Raw genomic sequence first — 12,804 nt, forward strand, 5'->3', positions numbered from 1 at the left:
ACACGGCCAGGGCTATAAAATCCATTTAGAATTACTGCACGAATCATAAAACTCAAATTTTCAATTACTTAAATGAGAAAGCCTGGCCGTAAAATGGGTCGATGTGGGATGAAATGGAGAATGAAGTTTTCAACCTGATTTTGTGGTAAAACTCTTTTAAGTTTAGTTAATAAATTTAAATAATTAAAGGCCTCTGATATCATAGCTTAAATAGACTGAATGAAGACAACTAATTAATCAATATTTAAATATTAAATAGAGATTTAATAGAGTGTTGTTTTCTTTTTAAAAAAGTAATGGCTTTGATTTATTGCCATTTCTTCTGATGACATTTCTATAAGATTTAATTTCGATTACCATAATTCCTTTTCATGACATTCTTTAAATGTTTTTCTTTTTTTTTCTGATCAAATAAAATTCCAATGACTTCCTCATAGCCCCCTCCTCGATTTAGCTTATATTCATAAATATTTTTTGCCACCTGGAGTTGCGAATCGCCGGAGTGCTATATTAATATTGATTTATTCAGTCATCGTTCCGCACCCTAACCCCATTCCGCATTCTCCCGTCCTCGATCGAAAAAGAGTATTATGCATACATGGCCAACCGAGTGTTCCCCAAGTGCTAATTTCTGCTTCTGACCATCGAACCAGCCCATTTCAAAGTGAAATCGCAATGTGGGCAGCAGGTGGGGAACCAAAAAAAAAAAAAGGAAAATAAGTAAATACGTTTGATAGAAATACATCCGATGATAAATTGAGGTGTAATTAATTCGATTCGCCCTGACTGACGTTTCATTTTCAGTGTCCGGGACGAGGAAAATTGACAGTCACTGCACTGGCACTCAAAGTCAAAGCTTTCCCACATACTCGGGAAAATTGTTGATGTCGCCGCAGAGCAGTCAACTGCAGCTGCGACGCCAACTGAGGCGGCGACGTCAGGCAAAGACAGCGACGACGTTGAAGTCCAACAGTAAAACGTGTTCTACTCGTTTATGGCCAACACTACTGCCATTGCCACTGCCACTGCCACTGCCTCTGCCTCTGCCTCTGCCGTTTCTTCTTCTTGGGCAAAAGTTGTTTTTACTGTAGTGTAGCTGTCTATAACTTTCTTCTTGGCCAACTGAAGCCGCTGCGAGCCAAGTTAACTGGCTGTATGGCATAGTAAAGTCTCTCTCTGTTAACAGGTCAGTGGAGTTTTCTTAAACTTCCAACTTAGCCCGACTGCCGAAAGACAGAAACCGAAACCGAGTCTCCTCAGCACCAGACTTGCCGCAGAATGTTACGAAATTTTATGTAATGTGCCAAAAAAAAAAAAACATATAGAAAAAAAGTATAAAAAATAGGAAAACAATCTGGAAAAAAAAACAAAGCTCAGCTTGGTGAACACAATGCCCAGAAAACTTTCATTTCAAGGCAACAAACAACACTCTTCGTTGGCCAAACTTTAACTATTTCCGAGGGGGAAGTCAAGCCGAAGGCAAGTTCAAAAAGCATATAATTTTACATTTTAATGGCTTAATACACTTTGACATTTGGGGTCAAGCCAGGTGGCCAAAACAAAGTGGAAAGGGGTAAACAATCACATCAACACTTGCTATGTACCCCTGCTCCTTCTCCCTTCCCCTCTCATTACAGGCCAATCCAAAATCCTTCTCCTTCTAAATATTTTAGGGGTATTTTCCTGCTCCATTTGACTAATTAATTTCTGGCCCAGAACTTCCTAGGCTTTAGTTAGTTTGTGGCTTGATGGGGGGTGCCCAAAAAGTTTTTCCGGCTTATTAATTTTGGTTGCTGTTTAGTTTTTCCCCAAGAATGCCTCCCGCTGAAAATCGTAGCCAGCGATTGGCAGTTCTAATTGAGATTTTCCGCTAGCCGCTTTGGCGCTACATTCACCGATTAATTAAGCACGTCGAGAGGTTGGCTTATTCTGGGACATATTTTTAAGTGGAATAAAGCTAAAACTAGGAAAGGTAAAAGGGTATTACCATAGGTAATGGGTATCCCCCAGCTACTTTAAATATTATTCAAATATTACTAAAACCATAAACTCCACTTAAAGAATAATTTCAGCTCCATTTAATCCCATTAAGTTTGTGAAAATGTAGCAACTTCTCTTCTTCGCAGCTTTTGCTTTAATTCGTTTTCCCTGCAACTCTTATCGGTTTATCACTAATTGCCATGGTGCGGTCCTTAACCGCTTATCGTCCATGAAACTCCTTATTAACCCAATAATACCCACCCAGTGGACCCACCCACAACTCCACCCAACCACCAGCCACGTACATTGTTCATTTAACGCTCATTATTGTTCCGGCGCTCATTCAGGGAATCCAATTATCCTCACTAACCGACCTCCGTCGACAATTAAAGGCATGAAATTATTTGATTACCAACGTTTTGTCGCTGTCTCAAACGGATTTCGCTTTTCTTTCGAGCTCTTCACGAACACGAATTTCCTTGGCATTTTCCTTAACTGAAACTCCACGTGTGAGTGTATCTGTGTGTTTGAGTTTCTGTAAGTATTTGTGGTATTGGTGTAATGACTGTTATAGGTGAGATTATGCATGAAAGCGCTGCTGTGTGCTTGGAATAATCAAGGCTGGCACTTTTTCAGGGGCGTGGCCGAATAAGCGGGGGAGCAAGGTGGGAGGCTGCTCTTCACACGCGCCAACTGTCAATAAATTGAGGGAATGATTGAGGTGGAATACCCAACTACAACACCTCCCTGCCTCCCTTTCGACTAATCGATTTTCAAAAGCGGCTTATAGTTACTGGCTAATATTGCTGCCGCCGCTGCTGCTGTTGCCACCGATGTTGCTGCTGGCGTGCCAATTGGTGTTGCCGCTGTGCGTACTGATTAAATGCAAAGTGCGTGCCTCTAATTTCGCTTTGTTTAAAGTCAATACAACATGCATGCCGTTGTGGCCAAATGAAAACCATTGGGACATCGCCGGGATTTGTATTTGGATTTGCGTTTGACGCCGTTGAATTTCATTTGCGCATTACATTCAATTTTTCATGCTGCCCCGCCATGTGGCTAGCTAGCTGGCCCGCTGGCTGGCTGCCTTTTGGTTTCGTTTTTATTTCTTTATGAATTCATTCACGTACCGCGCACAATAGGCAACTCAACTCGAACCCTCTTGACCGTTAAGTTCCTGCACAGGGAGAAATCTTTAAAGTCCTTAAAGTCACAGAAACAGAAAATGTTAAACAACTTCCTCTAAGAAAGCCAATCATTCGATTGGGATTGTTTCTGCTTATAATCAATGTCGTCTATTTGAAGTATTCAAACTCGAAACATAGCTTAGGCAACTTAATTTTAGAAAATAGTCTTACAATATGAACTTCTATGACTGCTAGGACATAGAAAGTAAACAAGCATTTTCTCCCAGTGCCTTTGCAAGCGCCTTTGTCCGCGTTCAGTCTCATTTCGCATTCAAGAAGCGAACGCATCCATCCATCGAACGAAAGCCAAGACAACCGAGGCAATTTCAATACAAGCGAACAAAATCAACGGCAACAAGAAATGGTAAATGAAAGTGCCCTCAAAAGGTTTTCTAAATTTGTACCTCGAAGTGCGCGAAGAAGAGTTTTTTCCAATTCCGTTTATTTTTTTTTATATTTTTTTTCCATTTGAGGTTGGGCTTAATTGTGTCGCAGTGCAGTGAAGGAATGACTGAATGACTGAGCGATTGAGTGACTGACTGCAGAGAGAACTCGACGGCTTTCAATTAGCGAAAGTCCGATATGCATATGAAGCTGGTTCTACCCAAATCGAAGTGGACAGAAAGAAAAAGCTGTCAACGGATGGCAGGGGTATCGTTAAAACGCCATCTAATGAGCTGTTTATGCCTATTTTTACTTTCAGGTTAGCGGCTTCTATTTCTTCTCCAGGGCCAATAACCAATGGCCAAGGCCTAGTCAAAGTTGGCCAACAGACAAGTGGACGAACACTAGAAAAAACTTAATGATGGCTGTTTTGGATTTTATTAACTGGATTGTTTAGATAAGAGGGTGCCCTTAAAGAGTTTAAATCAAATCTTCAATAATAACAATAAGAATGGGTTTCTCTTTGATTTCAGTAGGGCACTAATAGTTAGCCAATTATCCCTGTTGATACTCCTAACAAATTTCTCTCAGTGTCCCAACTGGGAGCGGAATTCAACTCTCGCACAGGAAGGGAAAGCTGCCGGAGTGGCTGAGCATCCGAATGTGCTTGTGAGTGTGAGTGCCTCAGTCTTGTTTTACAGCTCCAAAGAAAAGCAAAAGTCTGAGGCACATTATGGCCAGAAATTGACATTCTTTGCCGCCACGCCCCCGCCCCTCTTAACCACCCGCCCCTCTTGGCCGACAATCCGCCGGCAGCATCAGCAACACATCGACAACAATTCGAACAACAAAATAAGAGATGAAAAAACATACCGAAAAAAAACTGGCTCCAGGCACTTTCTCTTTCTTTCACTGGCGATAACGGATGGTTAAAAGAGGGCGTTGGGGCCGAAAGGGGGGTGGCCAACAAGGCGGGGACCCCAACAACAACAAAAAGGGAAGCACACACACAATCATCGATAAACAGCCACAACAAATAGAAGAACAACAACGGCAATCGAAGTAAATAGACCAATTGCTCTTGTTGTTGCCGCTAAGCAAATTATAATTTATTTATACCGCTAACACACACACATACACACACTATATCTATATATATAATGGCTCTTCATCTTGGTAATTGACACTTTAAGGCATTGAAATGTGGGCGTGGCAGACGAGTGACAACTACATTAACAAAATACCATTTACGCTCATAAAACTGTCAAATTGAAGTGTCGACTTGGCTAACACGCAACACATCACAGAGATATGAGGCGAATGGGGGTTTTGGCCAAATCAACGTCACTCCAAAGTTAACTGGAGCAGGCTGTGAAAATCGCTCAACTCAGCCAAAACTTGGAGTTCATCTCCCCGGGCGTTTTTTAAATGTTTTCCCAGTTCGTGTAATGGAGAACTTGATTGCAGGGATAAATGATTAAAATGGTTTGAAATACCGAAATAGTTACTGTTTAGATTAACTTATCTTGACTTAACAAGATCGAAAAAGCGATGTAGTTCAACTTTTAAGCTTTCAAGAACCAATTTTACTCACAACTCTTAAATATTCTTGAAAATGTCGAAGACTTCATTTCATTTTCGTATTAGAACTTTGCATATCTGATATATTTTTAGAGCTTAACTTTTCTATACCCAAGGGGATTATTTCTCTACCTTCTTCAAAATTTTAAACAAAGCCGAAACTTGTAATTCTGTTTTTGGGTAACAAAGGAGTTGCCTCGAAGTTGTATTTCCAAAAACTACAATTTAATTGGCACGCATTGAAACCCCCGAACCGACAGACAGTTTCCGCTTGCCAAGCAAAAGTTTAATTTGTATCTTTCATCTCTTGTCGGGCCATAAAACTTGCCTCCGTATTGAGAGGAGCTTCCCCCCGAAACTCACACCATACTTTGGTCCCCTTTTACCTATTCCTTATTTGTTTCATATCAGTTTCAGTAATATTCCACATGGAAAGGGAACAGGATAATGCTGTAAGCCAACAATTTTATTACAACAGTTATTGGCAATAATAAAGCAGACATTTGAAAGAACATAGCTGAAATATAGAAACTTTCTCCCTTATCAAACATCGCCGTTTGGCTGAAATAAAGTCACAAATTTGACATTTACTATGTGTCAGACGGCGGGGAATGTGAAACTTGTGGCATTTCAGTACCAAAGACTTCCAAACTTGCTGACTAATTTAATGTTTTCGCTTTAACAACCAATTTAGTCACGAGACGTTGGCCAAAAATCAATGCAAACGTCTGTATTCGCTAATGAAACCGCAAGTTTTCGTCAGCCAAAAACTTTGTCGGAGGAAGCTGGATAGGGGATTCCAATCAATAAATCAGCTCAGCTTCGGCTCATCGAAGGTTTCACAATACGCCCCTTATCCCTTATCAAATTCAATCACAAAATTTAATAAATATGCAAATTTTTTCCTGCCCTGGCCGTGTAAAATTACTGGGTACATGAGAATTTTTCGATTATCCCATGGCACAGATGATAGCTCATCGAAAATAATATACCTGTGATGGGGATTTAATGGCCAATATGGTTCGAGTTTCTAGTTTGCCATCCAACTATTGTTATAGGAAAATATCCGAAAACGTGACTCAGCTAGCTGCAGAATTGCGCAATGGTAGAAATTGTCGAGCTTCAATGAATTATGCAAGCCTATGCCGAGGCACTTAACACACACGTTTAATTAAAGTCACTTTCTTTTCACACATCCGACTTGCTGTGGCTTTTGGCTGACAGTTTGTTGTTTTCAGTGTTGCGTGTGCTGGGCATTAAATAATGTCGTTTGAATTAACACCCAGCGGCAGTAACATTAGCATAAGTTGTAGCCTACTCTCGGGCGGAAGGTGAAAATGATGACGGGCGAAATTCAGAGAAAAAATCTGGTCGAAAATTGCGTTGGCATGGCCACTCGACTGCTCTGTCTCGGCCGCGTTGTTAATAAGGTAAATATTTGCCAGACATTTCAGGATCCCCAAATAAGCCCACACACAAATCTCTGCCCCAAGGACCATATACAAACTTTGGCTCAGAGTTTTTTTTCCGTTTTTTTTTTTTTTCAAGCGAGAAATTTAATTTGCATTCGTAATGCAAAATGCTCGCCTTTTCCAACTTGACAGCTGCTTGGGCCTGTTCATTTCGGTGTTTTCTTCTAATTGGATGACTCTGGTTTTGGTCAGTTGCATTTCCCAGAACGAACCCCGTTCGGGAGGAGGAAAGTCGGAGTCGGATGTGAATACACGGGACAAGCAAAAGGTTTCGGGCGAATGTCTGAAATCAAATGTCAAATCCACATTGACTTGACGTCTAGTGAACCGGGCCTAACCTTGCAGACCCCAAACCAACCTGATGTCATCTCGTTCCTCTCTGGCAGCACTTGGAGAAAAGCGATGGCTAAGTAATGAGTTATTTTTAATAATTTTTTAGAAATTTTTAAGCCATACTTTGTTTGCGGATATTGCTTACTGATTATGATCTTAAACTTCACTTTACTAAAAAAGATATAAAGAACTTTGGAGTTTTTAAAAATATATAATTTATATTACAAATTAACAACCCCATGACTATAATAATTTGTATATGAAATATATTTTATAATTATTAAAAATATATATATCTTAACAGCACATTTTCTCTCAGTGCTGCAATCTTTTTTACCTGTGTCTTTCCCATGTCTTTTCCTTACGCTTCTTTGGCTGCTTATTGCCTCGGGACTAAGCTGAAATCTTTGAGGATTTGTTTGCTGGTCTGTCCTGGCTGTGAGTCCTGCTCTTGGTCTTGGTCTGGCTCCTTTCTGTTTTCCTACTCGTGGCCTGCTGACCGCAAAGGAAACTCAACTTCCGGACGCAAATTCGATTTTCGTCGCATTTGTTTTTTTCTTGATTCCAATTCAATTTTCCCGGCGTTTAAGCACGGTAAACAATAATTAGATGTGCCCACTGTACTGTGTGCGGTACTCTAAGTACATCTATATGCATGTCTGGGCATCTGTGTAATGGAGATCTCTCCCTTTCTGGGTGCCCCCCTCCCTGGGTTCCCTTTGGCCAAATGCAGCCTGTTTTGCGGTGAAGCCTGCGGTTTTGGCCCGACCGCATCTTTAACGATGAGATTTTGGTCAGGGCACTTCGATTTGTGCAAAGTGCAGAATCAGTAAAATTAAATTGGATTTCCATTGTGACGAACTGGACAGCAGGCCAGTGAAATTTTGCGGTCACTCGGCCGGGATATCTTTCACTTTCAGGGGCGGGGGAAAGCCTTGGACCTTGGACCTTGGCATCTTGGACTGTTCCATTTCCACTCCCCTCCTCCCACTCGCTAAACTGGGACTCAACTTGCTGCTGGCCAGTTGAACTAATGTTTTTTTAAACGCTGCCATTGTCGGTGGCCCCTGGCTATGTATACTATATATATATATATATATATATAAACATAAATATAGGGGGAAACAGCACAATGGGAACTTCGATGGGAATTTGCGGTCGGAACTCTGCGGGATATCACAATGGATGAATGGACTTATAAACTATTGTCCATTAAAGATAATAATTGTTGTCGACAACATTTTTGTATGAAATACCAAGTTATTTCATTATTAAAACTGATTTAAAAATTCATAAAAAAAGTGTACAATAAACCAAAAAAGATTTCTTAACAAAAACTTCAATATATTCCTCCCATTGAAACTTTTAATTCCCATCGATAAGTAATTGTAAAAAATGATTCTTTTGAAAATAAGCCCGAGGCGCTCGTTGCCGTTCGCCCTTTGAGTACTTGAGAGTGTGGCGACAGGCCATTCTTTAATGATTATTTCTGCAGCCCCATTTCACTTATCGATAATCGCCCTATTGTGCCCGATAGGCAGCGCGACTCCTTGTGGAATTGAGCAATTGCATGGAAACGCAATTATTCGGTGTATTCACTTTGAGAAATTCCCGCGCTCCGCCTGTCTGGACTACCAATCTGCCAATCTCCCACTACCAATTCCAATCATAATTATTATTGATCGTATTTCAATTTATTGGTACGCGCTTTTCCATCCACTGGCGTCCAAGCTGGCAATATTGTCAACGCATCGCGTTTGTATTGTTGATGATTTTTCAAATGCGCTTAATGACATCGCGACTGATTCTCCTGCTTCACTTCACTTTTTCTGACTCCCATTTTCCGCTGCTTTTTCCTCGTACCTCATATCATCTTTCCAGGACACTGAAAGAAATGGTAAACATTACTAAAAATAGTAAAAATCACTTTCAATTCCACATTTTCATACATAATTTCTTTCTTAATAATCAAGCAGAGAGGCTTAAACTTAAAATGACCTTTAATTGCTATATTCAGTTTTCTCCTGTGCACCTTATTTGGGTTTTAAATGGTCGGTGGGTGATTGAAGCTCCTCTTAATGCATATGAAATGGTAATTACGCATACGCCGCGTTGTTCCAGCGGAAGTCGAGAAGTCACCGGGGAATGAAATCGAAGTGCCAGCGCCACTTATTGGCGCTCATTTATCTTATTAATAGCACCAAGCTGTTGGCACGATTTATCAAGCGGCTAAAAAACTCGAAATTACTTAGCATTGTATTGCCAGCCAGTGCTGCTTTTGTCATTTCTATAATCGACTTGAAGCCGTTGACTTGGCCCAAAAAGTCCTTCAAGTCCTGAAGGAGCATCTAGTTTTGACAGCCGCCTTGGTCTTCGAGTCTAGACAATGTAATTGTCGACAGCAGCAAATCGAGTGTCCATTTTCAGGGGGAGGAATGGAATATTTCTGAACCTACTAATAGCTGTTGTGGCAGTAAATCAACTGGGTTCATATAAATCACCGAAGACCAAGTCGTTCCCCGACTCATATGTTGCGGCTTTTAAATCACAAGGTGTCAGGTTGAAAAAAAGAAAGCCCCCTCAGTCTATTTTTGACGAGGGTAAAAGTAAAAGTAGAACTATTTGTGTGGCAAACAAATAGGGGGGGAAGAAAAGGGGAAAATCGGAATGTTGAGCTAACCAGGACACAGGTCGCCTTCTCGTTGGTTTGTTTATTTATTTATTTCAAGAGTCCGACCAGTCGGCCGACCACTTGTCACCGCCAACAGACGCAACTTGATTTATAAACATTTACATATCACAGGACTCCTCCATTTTTATAGTCCTGTTTTCCTTTTTCCATTCGCTTTATTGTTGCCCAATTAGGCGCAGCCATAAATTCAGGCAGGATTCTGGCGGGGACAAAAAAAAACGGGAAAAAGGGAAAGGAAAACTAACTTCTGCAGTGCCGTTAATTAAAAAGTTTTTTAACAAGTTAATTGAAATAGATCTCGATTGGAGTTTTTATTGATATTTGGCTGACGTTTGGCATTTGCCGCTGCGAAACGAAACGAAACGGAACGGAGCGAAACTAAATAATTAGTTTGCTGGCCTCTTTTGGGGCAAACTTTTTGGTGGCACTTGAAGCTCGAAGTTGGTAGAAGTGGAGCGTCGTTTTGGCCAAGACGCCAAGCTGTTTGCCAACAACTCGAGCACGAGCCACTCCGCTCACTTCGCTCGCTCGTCGTTGGCGGAAAACTTAACACATTATGAGTCCTGGGCTTTGACTTTCTCCTTTTCCATTTTCCCCTTTTTAGCAAAAAAAATAAACGAAACCAAATACAAAATCCAAAACAAAACCAATGCATTTGACATTTACGCTGGAGCAACAGCTGCTACATAAATTAAAAAATGTTTCTACCAGGCCCAAAGCCAATACAAATAAAAGAGCAATAACAACCGTGACAGGAGCAACTTGTATTGAGGGGACCTCTGGCCTCCACCTCCTCCTCATCCTCCTTGGAAACCCCCCGGGGAGCCGAGCATAAATAATATGTACAAAAGAAAGTTTTTGTCAAAGCGCCCCAAGTGGCACTCGCAGCTCACCCTTTTTCCAGATAAGTCTGGCGAACGCGAGATTGGGGCAGCCAGTCAGGAAATCAATAATGATTGGGCCTAGCCATCGGCTGTGAAAGTGGATGCAGTCGACCTGGGTTATCCTGCTGACTGGTTAATGCTCTTTAAGTTTGGGAAATATCTTGCAGATTACTAGGGAATATTAGAGTAAACTCCCATTAAGGTAAATCCCATTTAATGCTAAAGTCTACTTAGCAACAAGGTGTCTGCTATTAAGGATTCCTAATTGTGTTTCCAAAGTTTAAGCTTAAATGAATTCCAACCTGAAATCCTTTTTATTTTATGCTGACCAATTCGAAGAAGCCCAAATACCAACTTTATAAGCTCAAAAAAACGCTTTTGCACGTCTTTGAAATTCCACAACGTGTACTTCCCAAGAAGTGGATCCTTTCACACCGAATCTGTCACCCGACGGATGCGATACATTCGCCCCTCCGAAGATGAAATGACAACCTGGGCGGACAATATGTCCAGGAGTCATTAAAAAGTTGCCACAATCCCCGCGGTGAGGGTAAAATTAAGCGAGCCATTTGAATGGCAACCATGGCGACAACGACGAGAGCCAAAGACTTGGACGGTCATCAAAGCAAAGTGTTTTTCAACTTTTCTTTTCTCTGCGTTCTTTTTCCCTGCTCCTGATGCTGGTTTTCCCTGTATTTTCTTTTTCATTTTCATTTTTCTTTTTTGCATTGTTCTGAAACTTTGAGCAGCTGCTCCTGCGGCGCTTGTTATTGTTGTTATTTACTATTAAAGTTGGCAGGATCGTAAACAGCCTGTGGCCAAAAAGGGGCAAAAAGGCGGCTATAGTTGCCCCTTTTGAAACGGCTTTGGTGATTGGCAATTGGCAATTGGCTATTGGCCTTGCCCAGATGCAATTTTTCGCAATTTCCGGCTCCATGTGGGCTTAGCTTTATTACCAATTAAAGTTATTCAATTGCCGCGCAAAAGTTAAAAGGCTGCACTAATTTCATTTCCCATAGAAATACCCAAAAATAGCCCAGTAAATACGCAATGGCCATACATATCTATTTTATGCTGCCGTTTATTGTTTTCGCCCAGAGATAGCAAGAACAACGACGGCTGCTGGTTTTGGGCTTTTGCATGTTTAATGCATCTAATCAACATTAAGCCATGTTTTGGCAGGGAATGTGGTTGCCCATTTCCACCCAACGCTCCCCCCATTGTATTCCTGGGTCAACCGCTGCCCGTTGCCCCACAAAGAGATACAAAATTCAGTTGCAGATACATCTGTGTCCTGGTTGTTGTTGTCGCTGTTGCTGTCACATTTACATAATTTCATTTGCAACACATGCTGGGCATTTTCACCACCATCACTCTCCCCCAACATCGTGTTTTCGGCTGGCGGCAAATTATTACACGCTTTTATTAACAAAAATTATGCTCGACTGTTGATTTGCAGCGTCATCGGAGTGGTCGTAGCTCCACTCCTTCTCCCCATGAATATTCATCACAAAATATATTGAGGGGCCTATAAATAGATGCATTCTGGCAGCAGGATTCTGGAGGAGGATTCAGAAGGTGGTCGCAGGATCAAGGAGCAACGGCCGCAGGCTCTTTCATTAATTAAGTTCAGATTTTTTCTCCTTTTTCGCTTTGGTTACATGGTCAGAGTGCGTAGTCAAAGGTCAGTGGCGGGGAAAATATGAATTGAGGGGATACATTACTAAAAAGAGAAGACTCTAAAGATCACCTTAAGGCTGTAAGTTATATATAAAGTTATATAAAGAGAGAGGATATATATACCCGATTGAAGAAATCCTGACCCCTTTTGCTTCTGCCTCTGACCCAAAAAGAGATAGCCACGATGACGATGGCGATGACAGCGATACACGAGCCACTCAATCTTGTTGAGTAAGCGCCACTAATTTGTTTTTAAGGTCAGTATGGTCAGTACAACCACCCCGTCCACCCACCACCCACCGACCGCCACCACTTTGCATACTATATTGACCGCATCGACAGTATATGTATGTGTCTGTGTGTGTGTTTCAGCCAGGAGAACAACCACAAATACGCTTTTAAGAGGCATTTTACAGGACGGAGTCACCTGCGACCTAGTGCAGCATTTATCCCTTAGTCTTGCTCTTACAATTTGGCTATTAAAAATCATTAGCAGCCAGGAATTTCCAACCCCTCGGGCTAACATTTTGAGGTGTGTGCCCCCTCTTTCGAAAGGAGAATCTCTATAGCTGCTGCATGCAACATTGTGGCAGCTGCATACTTTGTGGCAC

Source organism: Drosophila eugracilis, unplaced genomic scaffold, assembly GCF_018153835.1.
Source record: "Drosophila eugracilis isolate 14026-0451.02 unplaced genomic scaffold, ASM1815383v1 contig_2154, whole genome shotgun sequence".
Classification (NCBI taxonomy): Eukaryota; Metazoa; Arthropoda; class Insecta; order Diptera; family Drosophilidae; genus Drosophila; species Drosophila eugracilis.